We start from the raw sequence: 25,061 nt of genomic DNA on the forward strand, positions 1-25,061 counted from the left end.
GAAACATTAACTCTGTTTCTGTATCTAAAGATTCTGTCTGACCTGCTGACGATTTCCAGCATCGACTGTTATTATTTCAGATTGGCAAGTTAGCCAGTATTTTCATTTTGAATAAAAGGACTTTCGGAGTGCTACTCTTGTGATGCGGTGGCCGAGAGGTTAAGGCAACGGATTATTAATCCATTGTGTTTCGCACGCGTGGGTTCGAATCCATACTCGTCGTTATTGTGTTCAAGTCTTGTTTTTCTCATTCACTCCATCCAGAAGGTGTGGATGTGAGTCCCGTGCTTCCCGAAACGGCAGACCGAGCTTTTTGGGTTGTTTGCTGCAATCAGCAACAGTTCCTTCCACGAAGGTGCAGAGATTGGGAGATCGCGACGTATCAAACGGACAGCGGTGTCCTGGTAAAAAGAGTTGATCTTGTGATCAGCGGAAGAGAAACTAATCGACCACAATTGTGATTTATATCCCGGATCATTCCGTGTCTGTGTCTGTTTAAAAGGGATGTGCCGTAAGTCCCAGATTATTCCGTGTTTGTGTCTGTTTCAAAGGGATGTGCCGTAAGTCCCAGATCATTCCGTGTCTGTGTCACCCGATTTTCTTGATACCTTTTTCCTTCTGAACTGAAATGACGATCCTCTCTCGAGAAGAAGATTCACCGCCTGCTTCGGGCAACTGGTAGGAAAATTAACAAAACTGATGAGACCATGTTCATTCTGCTGGGCTTCCATTCCAATCTCCGCACTCGATCCCACATTCAGTCCCACCCCCGCCTGTACATTATAATCTGCGATATTGGTAAGGGAATGGAGATGACGAATATCACGTTAATAATTTTCTTGGTTCCTCAACACTGAATAGCATCAATTGTAATGATTCAGGAGGTAATCATAGAATCACAGAAGCTTACAGCACAGAAGGAGGCCATTCCGCCGTGGTACCTGTGCTGGATCTTTCGAAGAACTGCCCAATTAGACCCACACCCCAGATTTTTCCCTGCAAATTAGTTCTCTTCATGGACATGTCCAATTGCCTTTTGAATGATCCTGTGGAATCTGCTTCCACCACCCTTTCAGGAAGTGAGTTCCTGATCTTAACAAACCCTCCGTGTGAAAAAATTCTCCTCAATTCCGCTCTAGTTCTTTTCCCAATTATTTTAAATCTATGATCTCTGTTTACCGACCCACTTGCCGGAGGAAACAGTTTCTCCCTACTTGTACTTTCAAAACCCCTCATTATTTTGAATATCTCTATTAGGTCTCCGGTTATCCATCTCTGCTGTAAGGAGAATAATCCCAGCTTCTCCAATCTCTCCAAATAACTGAATTCCCTCATCCCTGGTATCATCCAGGCCAACCTGCTCTGAATCCTCTTCAATGCCTTTTCATCCTAAAGTGTGGTGCCCAGAACCGTACAATATACTCCAGCTGAGGCCTAAACACAAATTTGTAAGGATTAGTATGACTTCCTTTTTTTTGCATTCAATTCCCCTATTTGCAAAGCAAAGTATCCTTTATGATTTGTAAACCGCCTTATCAACTTGCCCTGATTTCAAAACATGCACGCCCAGGTCCCTTTACTCTTGCATCCCACCCCACCCCACACCCCCACCCCCATAAATTGTTCCATTTAGATTATACTGCCTCTCCATGTTCGTCTTCCAAAAGTGCATCACTTCACACTGATCTGCATTAAATCTGTCACGTGACTGCCCATTTCACCATTCTGTCCATGTCCTCTTGAAGTCTGCTACTATCTTCCTCACGATTTACTACTTTGTCAAGTTTTGTAACATCCGCAAACTTCGAAATTGTACTCCCTATTCCCACATCCAAGTCATTTATACGTAACTAGAAAAGCAATAGTCCTAACATCGACCCCTTGGGGATCCCACTGCATGTTTCCCTCCAGTCAGAAAAACATCCGTTCACCACGACTCTCTGTCTCCTATCCCTCAGCAAATTACGTGCCCGCATTACCACTGGTCCTTTAACCCCACGTGCTTCTAGTTTTCGAATAAATCTGTCATGTGTTAATTTCTAAAATGTGACCTGAAAATAACTGTAACCCCGTTATCTTATTCTTAAGCAATGAGAATACAGATATTAAGACCGAGTGATAGATCAGGCTCATTCCCATTACCCGCAGGTGACGGGACCTGAGGAGGGGGAATCCCATCTGGGTTTATATTTTCCGAAAACAGAGACGGAAAATCGCAAAGATCATCCCGTCGAAATACAACATTTGACTGAAGATCCGACAGCCATATCCCATCCAGACCTGGCCGTTCAAGGAAGCCTGATAAGTCCATTAGGGGAAAACACAGAGAGAGAAGAAATGCAGACAGAGATAGAGAGAAGCACGCAAAGAAAATAATAGTATAAATCTCCACATTCGGTGATCAAACTGAATTTAAGGTGCAACTTAAATTAAAGCCCATATCGTGAAATCTTATAGGTAAATATTTGGCTGGATTATCTCTTTATCTCTGAGAGAAGCACTGCCTGGTAATTATAGCTCTTATTTATTTGAGCATTTTGCACCATGATTGTCAGTTGGTTTCGAAAGCACAGTGAATTTCAAAGTCTATGCCTTATCTTATTCGCTCGTTAACCCACAGGTACCGCGCGGCTGTAAAAGCAGGCTGCACAGGAGCTTTGCAGACTGCATATTCAAGACATATATCACACGCTACACGTGCAACCTGCAGCTGTGTGTGCATTAGCGGTTCAGTGGTGGAACCCTCGTCTGCCGGTGGGAAACCAGGGGTTTGGTTCCAGGCCAATGCAGCATTCTTTACCTTTTCATTCTGCGCACATGAGATCGACTGAATTGGGATAAATTCACGTGCCGGCTTCAATCTGTAAAACTTCTTGAAAGATTATCTTAATTTCGTCTACGTGTGTTAAGTGGACAAACCCTTTGCATTCTGTCCTCTGGTGTTCAAACATGCTCTGCTGGAGATAAGTCAAGCCTGCCTTCGACACCGCTGAAAAGATGTGAGAAACCAATTGGTGATTTTTGATTAAAAATGGGGACACAACGGGGCTCATCCGGTTTGAACCAATGAAACTCCCTGAGCAAAAATCAGACCCAAAGGCAACGGAGATGTTCAGCCAGGGTAAAATTCCGCTCCCATATACCCGATCCGCCATCCTTTCAGAACGCTGTGTCCATCCAATCTCGCTTTCTTGTACCAAATACGATGTCGAGCAATATCAGGTTCTACACCAATTATTTCAAATCAACAATATTAGAGTGTCTTTATCAAAATCGTTTTGAATGTACGACTTGTAATATCAAGCAACAATTTGCAGAATCAACTGCGCTGAATATTGTCGACTGTCTCGATATCGTCACAATATCCACTCGACCATCAGCAAACTTTACTCAAATTGCTGCTTTCATTCACTATGAGAGCGAAGAGACCTAAGTGGACATTTGCAGATAGCAGATGTACCAGCATTGGTGGTTCAGTGGTAGAATTCTCGCCTCCCACGCGAGGGACTCGGGTTCGATTCCCGGCCAATGCAGAATCGTTTTGCATTCTGCACCAATGAGCAACTTGGGAACTGGAGTCGGCCATTTTGCACCTCGAGACTGTTCCGCAATTCAATGAGATTATGGCTGTTCTGTGACCGACCTCCATAAAACCGCCTGAGCATCATATACCTCAATTCCTTTGGTTCAAAAAAACCTATCAATCTCAGGTTTAAAATTAACAATTAAGCTCGCATCAACTGCTGTTTGCGAAAGAGAGTTCCAAACTTCTACCTCCCTTTGCTTGTGGAAGTGTTTCCCAACTTCATTCCTGAAATTGCTGACTCTAATGTTTAAGCGATGTCCCCTCGTCCCAGGCACCCAACGAGCAGAAATAGTTTCTTTCGAACTACCACAACAATTCCCCTTAATATCTTGAAAACTTCGACAAAATCAGCCCTTAACCTACCAAATTCCAGGGAAAACAACCCGAGTTTGTGTAATCTCTCGTTGGAATTTAACCCTTGGAGTCCAGGTATCATTGTAGTAAATCAACACTGCACTCCCTCCACCGTCAATATATCCTTCCTCAGGTGCGGTGCCCAGAACTGAACACAGTACTCCAGGTGTTGTCAAACCAGAGCTTTGATTAGCTGTAGCATAATGTCTATTCTCTAGTATTCTATTCCTCTAAATAAAAAAGGCCAGCATTACATTAACCTTTTTGATTATTTTCTGCACCTGTCCATGACCTTCTAATGATCTATGTAGCTGGACCCCTGAGTCCCTTTGGACCTCCACAGTTTCGAGCATTTCATCATTTAGAAAGTATTCTGAAATATCCTCCTCAGGTCCAAAGTGGATGACCTCACACTGGACTAAATTGAAATCCATTTGTCAGTTTTGCCCATTCATTTATTATATTAATGTCTCTATAATATTGTTCTTCCATCTGCACTGGGCACAATGCTGCCCATCTTGGGGTTATCGGCTAACTTGGATATGTGGCGTTCTATCCTGCCATCTAATGTCAATGAGGCCGCCTGAAGGTAAATTGACATCGAGCTTCAATCTCCTCATCAGCTTGAGACATTTATTTACTTCACATGCGTTTCGCCTTGGAAAGTTCCGCACTCTCTCCTCTGGATCTTAAAAATGCTCTCGATATAATTCAATTCGACCAACAGCAACACTGAAAAGGTATCAGAATCCAATTGGTGACTTTTCACAAAAAGCCTTGTGGTTGTCAGGTTCGTCGTGGATTCGAACCCGGGGCCGTTCGTATCATTAATCAATATAATCCCCCAAGTGAGAATCAAACCCCGAGAAAAACAAACCACTGGCTGTGAGACAGCCAGGATAAATGTCCGCTGCCTCCCACAGCCGAGCAGCCAACTTTCAGACCGTTTCTGTCTATCCCATCTCGTTTTCTATTCTGGTGTACAGCAATATCAACTTGTGCACTTACTATTTTAAGTCACTAATATTAGTCTCCCTTTACCAAATGGTTTTGACTGTACGACCTGTATTATCAAGTAAGACGTTTCAGAATTAGTTGCTCTGAAACTACCATGCTTGGGAGGATACTGAGAGGTGTAGATCAACACAGGGACGTTTGAAGTGCATGTCCACAGATCGCTGAAGGTAGATGGACAGGTAGATAAGCTGGTTAAAAGGCATACCGGATACTTTCCTTAATTAGCCGAGGCATAGACTGCAATAGCAGTGAGATTATGCTAGAACTGTACATAACATTAGTTAGGCCACAACTTGAGTACTGCGTGCAGTTGTGGTCATCACATTACAGGAAAGATGTGATTGCACTGGAGACTCGTGACTCCCCGAAACCTTTCTAACATCGACAAGGCATAAGTCAGGAGTGTGATGGAATACTCTCCACTTGCCTGGATGAGTGCAGCTCCAACAACACTCAGGAGGCTCGACACAACCCAGGAAAAAGCAGCCCACTTGATTGGCACATCATCCACCACCTTAAACATTCACTCCCTCCACCACCAGCGCACCGTGGCTGCAGTGTGTACCATCCACAAGATGCACCTCCCAAACCCGCGACCTCTACCACCTGGAAGGACAAGGGCAGAAGGCACATATGAACACCGCAACCTGCACGGCCCCCTCCAAGTCACACACCATCGTTACTTGGAAATATATCGCCGTTCCTTCATCGTCGCTGGGTCAAAATCCTGGAACTCCCTTCCTAACAGCACTGTGGGAGAACCTTCACCACACGGACTGCAGCGGTTCAAGAAGACGGATCACCTCCATCTTCTCAAGGGCAATTAGGATTGGGCAATAAGTGCTGGCCTTTCCACCGACGCTGACATCCCATGAATGATTTAAAAAATGTTAGGATTTCCTTCAGTCTGAAACAGAATGTTGCTGGTTGATTAATTGCGATTAGAACGAGTATTCGTCTTTTTTACAGAGTTTAATGAGTTTTGCGAAATTAATACAATAAACTATTTTGTAAAACTTAATTCCCTGAACGGGAATCTGACCCGCCTCTCGCACTGAGAGCATTTGTAGACGGCAGCTATCATCTGAGTTATGCCAATATGCATTTACACAGTGAACTTTTCGTCGTGCAGTAATTATCACGCACGCCGAACACACTAAATAACTCCGGTTCGAAACCGAGCGGAAACATTTTGAAAACGTTATCCACCAACAATTAGTGAATATAAATGAAGCAAGAATTCACTCTGTAGTTAAATATGAAAAAAACACAACACCTCATCGAAGCTCTGTACAGTTCTACACAAACTCAAGCATTACAGAGATACCGACAGTGTCTCTCCCTCACTCCCGTTTCCTGCCCTAACGGTGCAGAAAGCCCCTCTCAAAGCTGCACATTGCGACTGTTTTCAGTTGTTTTGTGAGAGATCATTAAAGAATCCTGCAGCGCTGCCCCGGTAAATAACTGCAGTTCTAAACAGCACTGCATCCATCAGTTTTTCGATGTTCGATGTTCCCCAGCTCCCGGATTGAGTGAAGCCACGACAGCAACAACATTCAGGCCGCCTGTCCGGCCCTGCTCTCTCCAATCATACGTTGCTGGCGGAAAGAAGCGAATGCCGCCGAAGAAAGCGCATTTCTGTCCATCCCTGGGAAACAGGATACCACCGAAGCTTTGACAGCACATCGCAGGCCTCGTCTGTCCCGCAGTTGTTGCTCCGCTGCAAAGACAGAACTTGCCAGCTGTTTCAAAATTTACAGCCTGAACCAGACTTTGAACCTTCAGATCATTATCGGGTTTAAAAGTCCGATGTTCTCCCGATTGAGCTACCCGGACTCGCGATTAGAAAAGTTTCCGTTATGCAGATTCCTGCACTATGAATTATCCCTCGTTGACGTCGAACCATGATGAGGATCCCTTTTTGAAAATTCTCAGTGACGTGTTGAGGGGATTCCTTGTTTCTGTTGAACATGATGTGAGAAACATGGACAGTGAACTCGTGAGTTTACAATTCTGTTTGTTTGTGCCAAATGTCTTGTCAATCGTTAGCACCAATTAAAATAACACTTTATATAGTGGCTCAAAAGCTAAACTTGTCCCACACGGGAGTTGGAAATAACCTCTCGACCTTTCAGCGTATTAACATCTGTAAACTGAATAGTTTCACCCGTTACACAGTGACACCAGGCAGCAAATTTCCCTTCCAAATTTTCCTCACACGAAACTTCCAATCGACGAATATCCACTCAACGAAAAGAAGATTTGTGTGTTTGGTTCTTTAGATTTAAGGACCTCGTGTCGGCCGCTTTGCTTTATCAGCTGTCGCTAATCGCCCCCTCTTCCCTTATAAACAAGTGAACTCGCACCTGCTTTTGCAAGACGGTCGGCCAGAGGAACTCAAGTACCCACAAGTGCCTACATAGGAACACTAAGAAGTAGATGCGTTATGGAACATGCCAGTTGCACCTTGAACTCCGGTCAAAATGCTCGGATTGGAAGGTTTGTCTCTCCAAGGTGCGACTCGAATTCATAACCTGGGTATTTCTAGAACCCTCTAATTACCGCAGGCTGACCGATTGCACCACAACCTTATACACCCGGGAACGCTACTCACTGTGATATCTAATTTGATGTTAGCGACAAACGTGGCGATAAGGCTTCCTATACCTTCACCTACGTTATTTATACATATAGTCAAAAGCTAATGCCCCAGCACTGATCACATCCTGCCAATTTGAGTACATACCTTATTATTCTGGCTCTCTGTCTCCCACCTTCTAACCAACTCCGAACCCATTTCATTAGGTTGCCTTAAATTCTACGCACTCTCATTGTTGTTCACAGCTTCTTATGTGGTACCTTATCGAATGCATCTGGAAGTGAATATTATATAACACCCAAGGAAACTCCATTATCTACCACGTTAGATACACCTTCAAAAAGTTCAACTAGTTTTGTTAGACTTGACTTACCCTTTACAAATCCATGCTGGCTCTCGCTGATGACTTCATATTTATCCAAGTGTTCAGTCATTATTTCCCTAATAACGGTTACTGGTAACTCCCCCACAACAGACTTCAGACTAATGGGTCTTTAATTTCTAACTTTATCTCTCCTACCCATCCTAAATAATGGAGTGAGATTGACAATGTTTCAATCAAAGGAACAATTCCTGAATCAAGAGACTTTTGAACGATCATGACTAAAACATGTACCATTTCCTCGCCTATTCCTCTTCGTCCCCTGGGATGGTAACCATCATGTCCTGGAGATTTGTCTATCTTTCGTCTCATTATTTTCTCCATTACCATTATTTTACTTATACGAATCCCCTTGATTTATTTTCAGTTTTCCTCGTGTCTCTGGTATGTTAGCCCCATCCATTTCTGTGAAGAACGATGAAAAGTAAATATTTAGCAACTCTGGCATTTCCTGATTTTCAATTACAATATCACCTCCATCTGTCTTTAAGGGGCCCACGTTACTCTTAGTCACCCTTCTTTCTCTTAATATACGTGTAAAAACCTTGATTGTTGTCAATATTTTCCCTCACAAGTTTATCTCCTTTTCCCTTTTTGGACCTCTTCCGATTTTTTAGTTTCGGCACCATAATAAACAACACTTCGCTGTAAAGTTTGGGTCAATAGTTGTCCAATGTCAGAGCGAGAATTGTCTGAACCCCTAATTTATTTAATGTAACAAACACAAGCACACATAATCATCCGTGTATCAACGTACTGAGGGATACACAAAGTTGAACACAGAGAGAAATGCAGGCGAAATTGGGATGTACAGGGAAACGGACAAGCGAAATAGACAAAGATAAAACGGTCTGAACCCCAAACAGACAGTAACGTGTCACTGATAGATATTAGTGAGAGGAGGTGGGCGAGCAATGGCATCAAGTGGCGCTGTGGCTTAGTTGGTTAAAGCATCTGTCTTGTAAATAGGAGATCCTGGGTTCAACTCCCAGCAGTGCCTTCCGTAATTTATTATTTTCACCTAATTTGTGGAATTAAACGACAAAATAAGAGTGTGGAATTTGTGTTTGTTCAAGCTTCAGGAGGAAACGGATATCAGAATGACTGATCAAAAACGCCCTTTCATTGGACAGACAGACCTCTCATAGAATGTGTCTGTAACACGTTAATTTATTTGTTTTTGGGCTCGTTGGGGTTGTGGTATAATTCACGATTTGAGGTTTAAACCCAGAAGTGGTCCTAATTTTGACCGAGACTTGTGATCTTGACCTGCGGTGCAAACTTTTGCAAACAGAAAATGGAAAGTACCCAAATCATTTCACCTGAATCCACAGGCCCGGATGAAATATATCCCAGGTTGTTAATAGAAGCAAGAAAGGAAATAACGGATGCTCTGACCATCATTTTCCAATCCTCCCTGGTTACAGGTCTGATGCCGGAGGATTGGAGGACTGCTAAAGATGTACCGTTGTTCAAAAAGGGAGAAAGGTGTAGATCGAGTAATAACTGGCCAGTCAGCCTAACCTCGGTCAGGCTGAAGGTATTCCATTAAATCTACACTGTACTTCCTCCACAGCCAATACTGGGAGGAGGGGACTCTTGACTGACAAGCCTCAGCTACATCAGGAGAGGGAAACTGACCCTCGGTCTCTAATATTCCTGGGATGTGCTACTTTTGAACAAAAAGGTGAGTGTCTCTATACCTTTAAACTCGCTGTCTCACTGCACATGTATTGAAAGTGTATCGTAGGACGGTGTGTGAGTGTCTCTGTACCTTTAAACTCGCTGTCTCACTGCACATGTATTGAAAGTGTGTTGTAGGACGGTGTGTGAGTGTCTCTATACCTTGAAACTCGCTGTCTCACTGCACATGTATTGAAAGTGTATCGTAGGACGGTGTGAGTGTCTTTATACCTTTAAACTCTCTGTTTCACTGCACAGCATTGACAGTGTATTGTAGGATGTTGTGAATGGGACGAGGGTCAGTGGGGCGAAGTGCAGCCGATTGGGAGCAGCGCCCGTTTGCCGGGTGAGTATTGCACGGTTGTCTTTCTTTCTCCCGTCTTTCTTTCTTTCTTTCTTTCTTTCTTTCTTTCTTTCTTTCTTTCTTTCTTTCTTTCTTTCATCGCCTTCTATCCCATCCTTTCTTTCACTCTCTTTTCATTCCTCTTAATTCGTTCTTTTTCTTTCTGCCTCCAGCACCTTTGTCTGTATCCTGTCTTTGTTCTCTCATGTCTCTCTGCTGAAAGATCCAAAATTCAGACCCGCCGCTTCTTCCAGACTTTTTTCCTTCCACAATCATGGTCTATTTCATTGAGACTTTACTGCGGCCTTACCGACTCTAACACTGACTTTCACATTCTTATGTCTTTAAGTTTGCTCCACATCGACTGCTGTTTCTCGGGGGCACATGTCCCGTTCGAGCCAATGCTCATTTGTGCCTTGAAACATTCCCACCTGCGAGACTGCTCCAGAGACAAGCACGAAGAAAGCAGGGCTGGCAATCGGAAGGACAGAGGCATACTTCTCGTGAAATTTCCATGGGGTATCTTGTGACACGGGGGATGTTAACTGAAGAACTGGGTTTTGTTTCCATGGTCGTTGGCGCTTTTCCCCGAGCAGGTGATGTGCGGGAGAGACGGGCGGCGCGACATTGCTGCGAATGACGGCTGAAATGTGCACTTTTGGCAATCTGGGCGGTGCAGTCAGGTCGGAAATGTTCCACTTGATTTTAACAGGTCTGTGGAAATGTCCGATTGAAAAGGAAAGAGGAGAAATGCAAAGAGCGGCAGTGGTGAAAAAGTGTCGATTGTAGGAGGTTGGCCGTGAGCGAAAGGTCCTTTGAATGTCCGGCGCGGAGCGGATTTTGTTCGGAAACGACAGACTTTAAAGCGCGTGGGGAAAGTGAAGTGTGAGCTGCGTCCTTGGGTCAAATTGGGTGTTTTCAGGAAAACAGCCATTCTGAAATCATAAAAATGAAACCAGAAAATGCTGAAAACACTCAGCAGGTCAGGCAGAACCTGTGGAGAAAGAGCCAGAGGTAACGTTTCAGCTCTATGACATCTTTCAGCCGCAACGAATCGATTGCCATGTGGGACAGTGGCTTAGTTTTCGAAAATGTTAGATTTGGTTTCTGAATTACAAGGTTTCGAATTCCACCGCTGTAAGAATTTGCTGGCGCTGTTCAGTTTGGTCTCTTCACCAAAAATCCTTCTTTTCTAAGAAGTGCCTTTCCGCATTGCTGACTAACATCTGTTTGCTCAAATCAGCAAAGTCAAATTAGCACCTAAACTGTTTCTTGCACGGAGGTGTTGGGACTGTAAGGTGTGATCTGGGTGAATTATCAATCAAAGTGCAGAATGGCCCCCTGGTAAACCAAGTATCTCTTATGGTCAGCATAAGATAAAAAATATGTACAATAATTATGAATTTCATCTTTCCCTCACACTAGGATTTATTATCAGGGAATGGACATGAGCAGGTCGATTGACGTCACGCTCCGGTCGTTTTGCATCGCCTCCTACAAATAGAATAGAATCATAGAAATGTTACAGCAAGGAAAGAGGCCATTCGGCTCATTGAGTCCTTGCCGGCTCTCTGCAAGAGCAATCCAGCAAGACCCACTCCCCCGCCCTTTCCCTGGAGCCCTGTATTTTTTCCTTTCAAAAACTTATCCAGTTCCCTTTTGAAGGCCATGAATGAATCTGCCTCCAAGACCCCCTCGGGCGGTGCATTCCACATCATAACCACTCGCTGTGTAAAAAAAGTTTTTCCTTCAACTTTGGTTCTTTTGCCAAAGACCTGAGATCTATGTGCTCTGGTCCTTGACCCTTCCGCCAACGGGATCAGTTTCTCTCTATCTACTCTCTTCATGATTTTGAATCCTTCTATCAAATCTCCTCGCAACCTTCTCTGTTCGAAGGAGAACAACCTCAGCTTCTCCAGTCTATCCATGTAACTAAAGACCCTCATCCCTGGAATCTTTCCAGTAAATCTCTTCTGTGGGAGTTTACCATTACCTGGCATTACCATCGCCGAATCCCCCCGAGTAACATCCTGAGGATCACCATTGACCAGAAACTTAACTGGGCCAGCCACATAAATACTGTGGCTGCAAGAGCAGGTCAGAGGCTGGATGTTCTGCGGTGAGTGACTCACCTCGTGACTCTCCAAAGCTGTTCTACGATCTGCAAGGCGCAAGTCAGGAGTGTGATGTAATACTCATGTGATGGTCATCGACCTGAAACTTTAACTCTGTTTCTATACCTAAAGATTCTGCCTGACCTGCTGAGGATATCCACATTTACTGTTTTTATTTCAGATTGGCAACATAACCAGTATTTTCATTTTGAATAAAAGGGATTTCGCAGGTTTCCTCATGTGACGAGGTGGCCGAGAGGTTAAGGCGATGGACTGCTAATCCATTGCGCTCTGCACGCGTGGGTTCGAATCCCACCCTCGTCGTTATTGTGTTTCAGTCTTCTTTCCCTCATTCAGTATGTCCAGCAGGTCTGGTTAAAGTCCCATCCTTCTCGAAACGGCGGGCAGAGGTTTTTGCGTTGTTTGCTGAAATCAGCAAAAGTTCCTTCCACGAACGTGTTGAAATGAGAATGGCCGCGAAGTGTCAAAGAGAAAAGCGGAGTCATTGCAAAAAGGAGCAAATCTTATGGTCAACGTAAGAAAAACTTATGTACCATAATGATGATTTATGTCCGGATCATTCCGTGCCTGTGTCTGTTTAAAAGGGATGTGCTGTAAGTCCCGGATCATTCCGTGTCTGTGTCAGTTTAAATGGGAATTGCTGTCAGTCTCGGATCATTCCGTGTCTGTGTCACCCGATTTTCTTGATACCTTTTTCCTTCTGAACTGAAATGACGATCCTCTCTCGAGAAGAAGGTTCACCGCCTGCTTCGGGCAACTGGTAGGAAAAATAACAAAAACTGATGAGACCAAGTTCATTCTGATGAGCTTCCATTCCAATCTCCGCACTCTATCCCCCATTCAGTCCCACCCCGCCTGGACATCATAATCTGCGATATTCATAAGGGAATAGAAAACCGAATTTCACGGTTAAAATTCTCCTCAACTCCCCTCTAGTTCTTTTGCCAATTATTTTAAATCTATGACCTCTGGTAACTGACCCACTTGCCAGAGGAAGCAATTCCTACCTAATTGATCTTTCAAAACCCCTCGTTACTTTGAATACATCCATTAGATTCACTCCTTAACCTTCTCTGCTGTAAGTGGAATAATTCCAGCTTCTCCAATCTCTCCACATAACTGAAGTTCCTCAACCCTGGTATTATCCAGGTCAACCTGCTCTGAATCCTCTTCAATGCCTTTTCATTCTAAAGTGTGGTGCCCAGAACCGTACAATATATTCCAGCTGAGCCTAACCAATGATTTGTAATGGTTTAGTATGACTTCCTTGTTTCTATATTCAACGTCCTACTTACAAAGCGAAGTACCCCATTCGCTTGCTTAACCGCCTTATCAACTTGCCCTGTTTTGTGAATATGCACCCCAGGTCCCTCTGCTCTTGCAACCAGCCATAAATTGTTCTTCTTCCAAAAGTGCATCACTTCAAACTGATCTGCGTTAAATCTGTCACGTGACTTCCCGTTTCACTAGTCTGTCTATGTCCTCCTGAAATCTGCTACTATCTTCCTCACTATTTGCTACGTTGCCAAGTTTTGAATCATCCGCAAACTTCGAAATCGTACTCCCTATTCCCACATCCAAGTCATTTATAAAAACAAGAAAAGCAATAGGCCTAATACCGAACCCTGGGGGATCACACTGCATATTTCTCTCCAGTCAGAAAAACATCCGTTCACCACTACTCTCTGCCTCCTTCCCTTTAGCCAATTATGTGCCCAGGTTATCACCTGCCCTTTAATCCCACGTTTCCGAATAAGTCTGTTATGTGTTAATTTCTAAAATGTGTCCTGAGACTAGCTGTAGCCCCGTAATTTTAATCTTAAGCAATGAGAATACAGATATTAAGACCGAGTGATAGATCGGGTTCATTTCCTTTACCGGGAGGTGACGGGACCCGAGGAGGGGAATTTCCATCTGGGTTTATATTTTCCGAAAGCGGAGACGAAAAATAGCAAAGCTCATCCCGTCGAAATAAAGCAACTGGACTGAAGATCCGACAGCCTTGTCCCATCCCGGGTTTCCAGACCTGGCCGTTCAAGGAAGCCTGATAAGTCCATCAGGGGAAATAGAGAGAAAGAAGAAACACAGACAGAGATAGAGAGATGCATGCAAAGAAAAATAGTATAAATCTCCAAATTCTGTGATTGAGCAGAATTTAAAGTACAGGTTAAAATAAATTCAGTCTCTTGTCGTGAAATCTTTTAGGTGAACAATGGGCTGGATTATCCTTTATGCTCTGAGGGAGTAAACACTGCCTGGTAACTACAGCTCTTATTTATTTGAGCATTTCACAGTGGCGATGTGAGGTGGTTTCAAGCCCCCATTGAATTACACGGCTATGTTTGACCCACTCCTTACGTAACCCACAGGAACTGCACGGCAATGGAGCAGACTGCGTAGGGTTCTCACGGGAACTCTGCCAGACTGCATGTTCTGGACATGTACCCAACGCTACACGTGCAGCCTGCAGTTGTGTGTGCATTAGTATTTCAGTGTTAGTATCTTCGCCTGCCGGTGGGAAATCAGGGATTTGGTTCCAGTCCAATTCAGCATCCTTTACCTTTTGTATTCTGTACCCGTGAGATCGCCTGAGTTGGGATAAATTAATTTGCCGGCTTCAGTCAGTACAACTTCTAGAAAACTTGTCTTCATTTCGTCTCAGTGTGTTGCGTGGACAAACCCTCTGCATTCTGTCCTCTGGCGCTCAAACATGCTCTGCTGGAGATAAGTCAAAACCGCTGAAAAGCTGTGAGAAGCCAATTGGTGATTTTTGACCAAAAATGGGGACACAACGGGGCTGATCCGGCACTTGAACCAGTGGAACTCCCTGAGCGAGAATCAGACCCAAAGACCAACTGGCAACAGAGCCGTGCAGCCAGTGTAAAATTTCGCTGCCTTGAAGCCGATCCACCATCCTTTCAGAACGCTCTGTCCCTCCAATCTCGCTTTCTTGTACGATGTACGATGTAGAGCAACATCAGGTTCTACACGAATTATTTCACATCGACAATATTAGCCTCTCTTTATCAAATTCGTTTTGAATGTACGACTTGTATTTTCAAGTAACAATTTACAGAACGAATTGCTCCGAAACGACATTGTCGTCTGTCTCGGCATCGTCATAGTTTACACTCTACCATAAGTACACTTTACTCAAATTGCTGCTTCCATTCACTATGAGGGCGAAGAGACATAAATGTGGGTACATTAGCTCCGAATTTATCAGCTGGGTTCCACCTTTACTTGTCCAACCGCCTCAATCTTTTTATTCTTTACACTTCTCTGCTGGTTTTGCAGTTTAGATCAGAATTACATCGGGGACAACACAGAGAGACAAGAGTCAGAGACAGGCGGAGATAGAGAGATGCACGAAAATAAAATAAAGAGTATAAATGTCAGGTCTTGTAAACTAGCAGAATTTAAGTTACAGATTGGGAGAGATTCCTTCTCGGGTCTTGAAATCTTTCAAGAGAAGTTTGGGCACCCAATCAAAAGCACCGGCCACGCTGAAATATCTGTCATGCTGAGCGAGAAATAAATGCGGTCAACGAACTCCAATTTTTCTATTTCAGCATTGAAGAGATCTTTAAACAGTGACGCTGCGAGCAGAATTCAAATCGAGGGAGAAAAACACCATTGGAATTTTGAGACCAACGCTTCAATCACTCGGCCATCCCAACAGCAAACGGCATGTTCGTTCAGAGATCATTTCAAATGGAAACAAGCAAGGCATCCTTTATGAGCATTGGTGGTTCAGGGGTAGAATTCTCGCCTGCCACGCGGGAGACCCGGGTTCGATTCCCGGCCAATGGAGCAAGTTTTTGCATTCTGGACCATGCGGAACTTGGGAACAGGAGTGGGTCATTTGGGCACCTCGAGCCTGTTCCACAATTCAATGAGATCATGGCTGATCTGTGACGTAACTCCATATATGGGCCTTAGCCGCATATCTCTTAATACCTTTGGTGAACAAAATAATTTCAATCTCAGCTTTAAAATCAACAATTGAGCTCGCATCAACTGCCGTCTGCGAAAAAGATTTTCAAACTTCCACCTCCTTTTGCTGATAGAAGTATTTCCTAACTTCAATCCTGAAAGTCCTGACTCTAATGTTTCGGCCGTGTCTCCCCAACCAGTGGAAATGGTTTCTCTCCATCAACCCCATCAGTTCTCATTAATATCTTGAAAACTTCGATCAAATCAGCCCTTAATCTACTAAATTTCGGGGAATATAGCCCCAGTTTGTGTAATCTCTCCTCGTAATTTAACCCTTGGAGTCCAGGTATCATTCTAGTAAATCTACGCTGCACTCCATTCACGGCCAATATATCCTTCCTAAGATGCGGTGCTAGAACTGAACACAGTACTCCAGGTGTGGTCTAACAAGAGGTTTGTATCGCTGTAGCATAATGTCTATCCCCTTGTCGTCTAGTCCTCGAGATATAAAGGCCAGCATTCCATTAGCCTTTTCGATTATTTTCTGTACCTGTCCATGATTTTTTTTTTCAAAAAATATACTTTATTCATAAAATTTGCAGCAGTACATACAAACAGTTGTCATATCACTTTCCAAACGTACACAATACAGATTATACAATTTGCAGGTTACGTTAAGTGCAGTACAATGAACACATTGGACATCATTGCAGTTCATGACACTCTAGGGTGTCTCATTGCATCATACTCAACACAGATTAATGCTTACAGATTCATTTCTGGTCCATTTCAGATTCATTACAGGTACATTACAGCAATTTGAATTTTACATTCTGCCCGAGGGGGTTTTTCCCTGATTGCAGCCCCTCGGTTTACAATGGCGGGAAGGCTCTAAACGGTTGCCTTTCCCCACAGGGCCTTTGTGGCGGCCGCACCCATCCTCAGTGCATCCCTCAGCACGTAGTCCTGGACCTTGGAATGTGCCAGTCTGCAACACTCGGTCGAGGACAGCTCCTTGTGCTGGAAGACCAGCAAGTTTCGGGCAGACCAAAGGGCGTCTTTCACCGAGTTGATGGTCTTCCAGCAGCAGCCGATGTCCGTCTCAGTGTGCGTCCCCGGGAACAGCCCGTAGAGCACAGAAACCTGTGTTACGGAACTGCTCGGGACGAACCTGGACAGATACCACTGCATCTCTCTCCAGACCTTCTTTGCAAAGGCACATTCCATAAGGAGATGGGTGACGGTCTCGTCTCCACCGCAGCCTCCTCTGGGACAGCGCGCGGTGGCGCTGAGAGTCCGGGAGTGCATGAAGGATCTGACGGGAAGGGCCCTTCTCACCACCAGCCAAGCTAGGTCTTGGTGCTTGTTTGAGAGCTCTGGCGATGAGGCGTTCTGCCAAATGACATTGACAGTCTGCTCGGGGAACCAACCGACAGGATCCACCATCTCCTTTTCCCGCAGGGTCTCGAGGACGTTACGTGCGGACCACTTGCTGATCGCCTTGTGGTCAAAGGTGTTTTCCTGCACAAACCTTTCCACGAAGGACAGGTGGGGCGGAACGGTCCAACTGGACGGAGCGTTCCGTGGCAGCGTGGCCAGGCCCATCCTTCTCAACACCGGGGACAGGTAGAACCTCAGCACGTAATGACACTTTGTGTTTGCGTACTGAGGGTCTATGCACAGCTTGATGCAGCCGCACACAAAGGTGGCCATCAGGATGAGGGCCACGTTGGGCACGCCTTTCCCCCCTTTCTCTGGAGATTTGTACATCGTGACCCTGCGGACACGGTCCATTTTTGATCTCCAGACAAAGTGGAAGATGGCTCGGGTGACTGTCGCGGCGCAGGAGCGAGGAATGGGCCAGACCTGCGCCACGTACAGCAACACCGAGAGCACCTCGCACCTGATGACCAGGTTCTTGCCCACGATCGAGAGGGATCGTTGATGCCACAGTCCCAGTTTCTGCTTAACCTTGGAGATACGCTCCTCCCAGTTTTTGGTGCACGCCCCGGCCCCCCCGAACCAGATCCCCAGCACCTTCAGGTAATCCGACCTGACGGTGAAGGGGACAAAGGATCGGTCGGTCCAGTTCCCAAAGAACATGGCCTCGCTCTTGCTACGATTTACCCTGGCCCCCGAGGCCAGTTCGAACTGGTCGCAGATGCTCATCAATCTGCGGACCGACAGCTGATCCGAGCAAAAGAGGGCGACGTCATCCATGTACAGGGAGGCCTTGACCTGAGTGCCTCCGCTGCCTGGGATCGTCACCCCTCTTATGCCCGCATCCCTCCTGATGGACTCGGCAAAGGGTTCGATGCAACACACGAACAAGACGGAGGAGAGAGGACAGCCCTGCCTGACTCCAGATTTGATTGGAAAGCTTTCTGATTCCCACCCGTTGATTGAAACTGCGCTACTGATGTTTGTGTAGAGCAGTTGGATCCAATTGCGGATTCCCTCCCCAAACCCCATTTTGGAGAGCACGTCCATCATGTACGTGTGGGATATTCTGTCAAAGGCCTTCTCCTGGTCCAGGCTGATCAGGCAGGTGTTCACCCCCCTGTCCTGTACGTAGGCAATCGTATCCCTGAGTAGCGCCAGGCTATCAGAGATCTTCCTGCCGGGTACGGTGCAGGTCTGATCGGGGTGGATCACCACCTCCAGGGCTGACTTGACCCGATTGGCGATGACCTTGGACAGAATTTTGTAGTCCACGTTAAGTAGTGAGATGGGTCGCCAATTTTTGATTTCTTCCCTCTCCCCCTTCCGTTTGTAGATGAGGGTGATGATGCCTTTCCTCATGGAGTCTGACATGCTGCCTGCCAGAGCATACCCCCGTACACTTCCAGCAGGTCTGGGCCTATCCAGTCCCACAGAGCCGAGTACAACTCCATCGGTCCATGATATTTAATGATCTATGTACATGGACCCTATGTCCTTTTGGAACTCCACAGTTTCGAGTTTTTCTCTATTTAGAACGTATTCTGATATATCCTTTTTAGGTCCAAAGTGGATGACCTCACACTTGCGTCAATTCAAATCCATTTGCCACAGTTTTGCCCATTCATTTATTATATTACTGTCTCTCTGTAATTTTATGCCTCTATCTACTCTGCTTACAATGCTGCCCATCTTGGTGTCATCAGCAAACTTGGATATGTGGCTCTCTATCCCATCATCCAATATCAATGAGACCGTCTGAATTGAGATAAATTCAGTCAGCTTCAATCTCCTCATCATCTTGAGACATTTTATTTCCTTCACTTGTGTTGTGACATGGAAACTTCCGAACTCTGTCCTCTGGAGCTCAAACATTCTCTGGATGTAATTCAATTCGACCAACAGCAACACTGGAAAGATGTCAGAATCCAATTGGAGACTTTTCACGAAAAGCAGCGAGACAGCAGGGCTCGTCCGCGATTTGAACCCAGGACCTCTCGCATATCAATCAATAAAACCCCCGAAGCGAGAATCATATCCCGAGACCAACGCGCCGCTCTCACTGTGCAGCAAGTGTAAACGTTCACTGCCTCCGACAACCGCTCGGCCATCCTGTCAGACCTCTTCTGTCCATCCAATCTCGTTTTCTATTCCGGTGTGCAGTAATATCAAGTTCTACTCTAACTATTTCCAGGCACCAATATTAGTCTCCCTTTACCAAATTGGTTTCGACTTATGACTTGTATTATCAAGTGAGACGTTCCAGAATTAGTTGCTCTGAAACCACATTGCTTGGGAGGATACTGAGAGGTGGAGACGAACAGCGGGAACTTGGAGTGCATGTCCACAGATCACTGAAGGTAGCAGGACAGGTTGATAAGGTGGTTAAGAAGACATTCGGGATACTTTCCTTTATTAGCCGAGGCATAGGATATAATAGCAGGGAGGTTATGTTACAACTACATAAAACACTAGTAAGGCCACAGCAAGAGTACTGCGTACAGTTCTGGTCACCACATTAGGGGAAAGATGTGATTGCTCTAGAGAGGGCCATGATGTGGAGATGCCGGTGATGGACTGGGGTGGACAAATGTAAGGAATCTTACAACACCAGGTTATAGTCCAACAATTTTATTTTAAAATCACAAGCTTTCGGAGATTATCTCCTTCGTCAGGTGAATGAGTGAAAGGTTCTCAAATTGCATATCTTATATTAGGCTGGGACAGCATCACACCAATCAAAAGGTGTCGTTGTTGTTCAAACAGGCCAGTCACGGAGAACAGTACGTCCCAGTACACTGAATAAACATTGTGTCAATTACACAGACAGAGAGAAAGAGACCCAAATGGCAGAGAGAGAGAGAGAGAGAGAATATTAAAGAGTACAGAGGAGATTTACGACGACGTTGCCAGGAGTTGAGAATTTTAGCTATGATGAAAGATTGGATAGGCTGGGATTGTTTTCTTTGGAACCACGGACATTTAGACTCTTATTGTCCAAGTAGCATGCGGCCTCCTTGTTCTTTCTACCAAAATGCTCCACTTCACCCGCATCTGCATTTAGATTCATTTGCTAATTATACACCCATTTTGCCAGTTTATTAATGTTTTCTTGTATTTGGTCGCAATCTTCATCAATATTATCTATACCCCACCCCACCCACCCACAGCCCCCCGCCCCGCTAATCTGGTGTCATCCGTAAATTTTGAAATTGTACTTCCGATTCCCGAGTCCAAATCGTTTATGTAAATTGTGAACAGTGTCCCAGAACCGACCCTTGTGGAACACCTCATTCCACCTTATACAGTCTGAGTAGCGAAGCGACCCTTAACCCCTGCTATCTGTTATAGAGCAGTGATCAAGAGCAACTTCTTTACGTAGGGAGTTGTGAGACTGTGAAATTCACTTCCACGGTTAGTGTTTGGGGCACAAAGTACTGAAATGACAAGTGGTCCTCATGTTTTTATCCAAGACAGGCCTCAGCCCAGTCATTTACTCCAAATGTTGATGCAATGGTTCAAGCTAAGAGGTGCCAGGTATCGGGAGCCGCAGTAGCAGTAAATGAAACCCAAATGCAAGTAAGCACCAATATAGTCCATCTTCATCTATTTCTAGTTTACAACTTTTGTTGAATGTGGCCCAGGCCAAGTGCCAGGATATCGGATCAGGCCCACCATAGAAAATGAGTTTCGCACCCCTGAGATAGACAATGTGAACCGGATTACCCTCATCCACTAATCCGGTAACTTCTTCAAAAAACTCAAGCAAGTTTGTGAGACACGACCTTCTTTCCCGGAAGCCGTGTTGAGTATCTCTAATGGCTCCTTCTTTTTCCCCGTGATAATAAACAGCATCTCTAAGGATCCCTTCAAGCATCTTCCCTCTGATCGAGGTCACACTGATGGGCCTGTCATTCCCCGGCTCTGATTTGTCCCCGTTAATGAAAATGGGAACTACGTGAGCTACCTTCCAATCTTAGGGAACAATCCCTGACTCTATTGAGCAGTTGAAGATACAGGCAAGGGGCTCACAGAGCACCCGTTCCATCTCTTTAAACACCCGGGGGGGGATATCATCTGGACCTGGAGCACAAAGTATTTTGAGATTTCATATATTATCCAAGATCACATCCCTTTCTATTTTAATATTTATGATGCTATTGTCGACAGCACATCCCACAGCTGGAATCTGAGCATCATCCACAGGAGTGTAGACTGATGAGAAATAGTCATTTAACAGCTCTGCCATAGCCCGGGAATCTGTCCTGAACTTTCTTTCAGTGGCCCTTATCCATCTTTCATGGTCTTCTGACTCCTGACGCAGCTGGAAAAGCTTTGACTATTATTAAAATTGTGCACCATCTTCTTTTCCAAAGATCTCTGAGCTTCTCTAATGGCTGCTTTTGTCTCCCTTGATTGTGGGTGATATTTGTCCCAATTCTCCTGTGAACTGAATTCATCCTGGCCTGACCTGAGTTAAATGTAAGACAGTTCGGGGAGTCAGGAATCATTCACCCCGAGACCCACACTGACAGGTAAAACCCCAGACGGTTCCTTAGTGAGGATTAGTGAGGATTCCTCTGGTTCCTCGGCATATATTTGTCAGGATACTGAAACCCAGCTTTCTTACAGTCCACTCCTGGAGGCCCGACTCCCTGAGCCTGCAACCTTCAGCAGGGTCAGTGGTGGAGTTCCGCAGCGGGGGTGATCCCAGAGTAACTGTCGGGATCGCCCCCACCCCGTGAATGGTCAGGGTCGTGTATCTTTCATTATCCTGGTGTCGAACACAAAGACATCAATAAAACAGGGAATTCTGGAAACACACCGCAGATCCTTCTTTACCTACAGATCAAATGCCTTTTGTATAATTGTACCAGCAGTTAACAGGCTCATGTGAATGACCTCTTCTGCTATTTTATTGCACGCTTTAACCCACTGATTTTAAATGGGTTTATTTTCAGGACTGTCACACAAACAATTTAAATCTTCATAGAATAATTACCAGTTATTTTTAGACTGGAGACTTAAACCTGCCGTTTCACTTCCAGTCAGGAATCGATCACAGTTTTACACCAATCTCTGATTTGACAGCACTTTTCCAGCATTCACCATTGTCCTTCTTGACTCCATTGGAAAGGACCCTTCTGTTCCGTGCCTCGGAGATCTGAACCATGAAAGAGAGCAGCTGGGACACATTTCTTACACACAAGATAAACCCGCACGGCGACTTTACTGTCAGTGAAGAGAGACGAGAAAGACCAAAGTGCCGTTTGCCCCTCTCAGTGTGGCCCTGAAGGACTGTGTCCAGGCTGAAGTTCTGTTCCCATCGGACGATTCTCCCCCCAGATTGTCCTTTCTGAGATCCAGCCAGGTGATGCTAAACACTCAGGTGGGAAAGACCAAAATCAACAATAAAGAGTATAAAACAAAGCTAATTGATTTAACAGATATCCAGAATATTAAACTCCAGCCCAGTTATAGGGGTTATTGACATCAGCAGAAACAAACCCCAACTGTCAGAATGAACATGGTTCAGTCCAGGATGGGATTAACAGCAGAATCCAACCCCTGCAGTCATATGTGAACTCGCTGGTGTCTCAGCACGTGTGATGACTGAGTGAATCCCTTCCCACACACGGAGCAGGTGAACAGTCTCTCCCCAATGGGTGCGAGTTGATGTGTCAGCAGTTCATTTCTGCTTTTGAAGCTCTTCTCACAGTCACTGAGTTTAAAGGTCACTCAAGAGTGTGAACAAGTTGATGTCTCAGAAGGTGGGATGAATTAGTGAATCCCTTCCCACACACGGAGCAGGTGAACAGTCTCTCCCCAGTGTGAGTGCGTTGGTGTTTCAGCAGATCATTTGTGCTTTTAAAGCCCTTCTCACATTCAGAACATTTAAAAAGTCTCTCCCCAGTGTGAGTACGTTGGTGTGTCAGCAGATTCCTTTTGATTTTTTATCTCTTCCCACAGTCAGAGCATTTAAAAGGTCTCTCATCAGTGTGAACTCGCTGGTGTCTCAGCAGGTTGGATGACTGAGTGAATCTCTTCTTACACACAGAGCAGGAGAATGGCCTCTCCCCAGTGTGAACTCGCTGGTGTTTCAGCAGGTTGGATGACTGAGTGAATCTCTTCTTACACACGGAACAGGAGAATGGCCTCTCCCCAGTGTGAATTCGCTGGTGTCTCAGCAGGGTGGATGACTGAGTGAATCTCTTCTTACACACTGAGCAGGAGAATGGCCTCTCCCCAGTGTGAATTCGCTGGTGTTTCAGCAGGGTGGACAAACGAGTAAATCTCTTCTTACACACAGAGCAGATGAACGGCCTCTCCCCAGTGTCACTGTGCTGATGTCTCAGAAGTTTGTTTCTGCTTTTAAAGCTCTTCCCACAGTCAGAGCATGTAAAAGGTATCTCATCAGAGTGAACTCGTTGGTGTGTCAGCAGGTGGGATGACTCAGTGAATCCCTTCTTACACACGGAGCAGGTGAACGGCCTCTCCCCGGTGTGAATGCGTCGATGAATTTCCAGCTGTGACGGGTAATTGAATCCATTCCCACAGTCCCCACATTTCCACGGTTTCTCCGTGGTCCGGGTGTCCTTGTGTCTCTCCAGGTTGGACGATCAGTTGAAGTCTCCTGTACGGTGTCTCCCTGCTTTGAATGGTGCAATGTTTTTTCAGGCTGTGTAACTGGTGAAAGCTTTTTCCACAGTCAGTGCACTGGAACACTCTCACTCGGGTGTGTGTGTCTCGGTGCTTTTCCACTCACACTGATGTTTGAAATCTTTTCCCAAAGACAGAACAGACAAACATTTCTCCTTCCACATTCAAAGGCCGATGATATTCAGGTCCTGATGAATCGAGTGACTCTGTCAGATCTTGACATGGTCTTTGGTTTGAGTTTCCTGTCTGCAAATCCACCCCTTCAAATACCCTGTAAAAGGAGTTTATAAAAGTTATCACTGTAAGTACAGGAAACAAATTTAGAACAGACAATTCTAGTTTCTATGGAACATTCTTTCCTCTCTTGTTCCTCAAAGCTATAAATCCCCATCCCACACACTCTCCCTCCTCCTTGAGCTGAAATCCAAACCCATCGCATCATCTTTCAGTGGTGCTAAACCATGAGTGAAAGGGTGAGAGAGTGAATGTGAGAGAGTGAATGTGAGAGAGTGAATGTGAGAGTGTGAAAGAGTGAATGTGAGAGTGAGCGTGAGAGAGTGAATGTGAGAGAGTGAATGTGAGAACAGCAGTGCGCTCGGTGTGGAGAATGAAGTGGGGCATGTGGATCATGTTTCAGTGGGGCAGCAGTGATCATAATCTCATTGAGTTTAGAACAGTTATGCAAAAGGACAAGGGACAGTCAAATGTGAAAGTTCCTAACTGGAGGAGGGCTAATTCCAGTGAGTTAAAAAGGGATCTTGTCCATGTGGATTGGAATCAAAAATTGGCAACAAAACAGTAATTGAACAATGGGAGGCCTTCAAGGAGGAGTTGGTTTGAGTACAGAGCAGACAGATTCCCACGAAGAGGAAAGGAACGGCCTCCAAAGCTAGAGATCCCTGGATGACTCAAGGTGCAGAGATCGT

At 45.2% G+C, this 25,061-nt stretch overlaps 4 non-coding genes across 4 annotated transcripts; all 4 read left to right on the top strand.

Annotated features, from left to right (window-relative positions):
- Positions 1 to 3,462: 3,462 nt before the first annotated feature.
- trnag-ccc (transfer RNA glycine (anticodon CCC)) lies at positions 3,463 to 3,533 on the top strand. The gene has a single exon. It is a non-coding gene; the product is annotated as a tRNA-Gly (tRNA).
- A 5,331-nt stretch (positions 3,534 to 8,864) lies between these two features.
- Positions 8,865 to 8,938, top strand: trnat-ugu (transfer RNA threonine (anticodon UGU)). Its single transcript has one exon. It is a non-coding gene; the product is annotated as a tRNA-Thr (tRNA).
- A 3,382-nt stretch (positions 8,939 to 12,320) lies between these two features.
- On the top strand, positions 12,321 to 12,402 carry trnas-gcu (transfer RNA serine (anticodon GCU)). Its single transcript has one exon. It is a non-coding gene; the product is annotated as a tRNA-Ser (tRNA).
- Positions 12,403 to 15,841: 3,439 nt separating this feature from the next.
- Positions 15,842 to 15,915, top strand: trnag-gcc (transfer RNA glycine (anticodon GCC)). Its single transcript has one exon. It is a non-coding gene; the product is annotated as a tRNA-Gly (tRNA).
- The last annotated feature ends 9,146 nt before the right edge of the window (positions 15,916 to 25,061 follow it).

The sequence above is a fragment of the Heptranchias perlo genome, chromosome 20, assembly GCF_035084215.1.
Source record: "Heptranchias perlo isolate sHepPer1 chromosome 20, sHepPer1.hap1, whole genome shotgun sequence".
Taxonomy (NCBI): Eukaryota; Metazoa; Chordata; class Chondrichthyes; order Hexanchiformes; family Hexanchidae; genus Heptranchias; species Heptranchias perlo.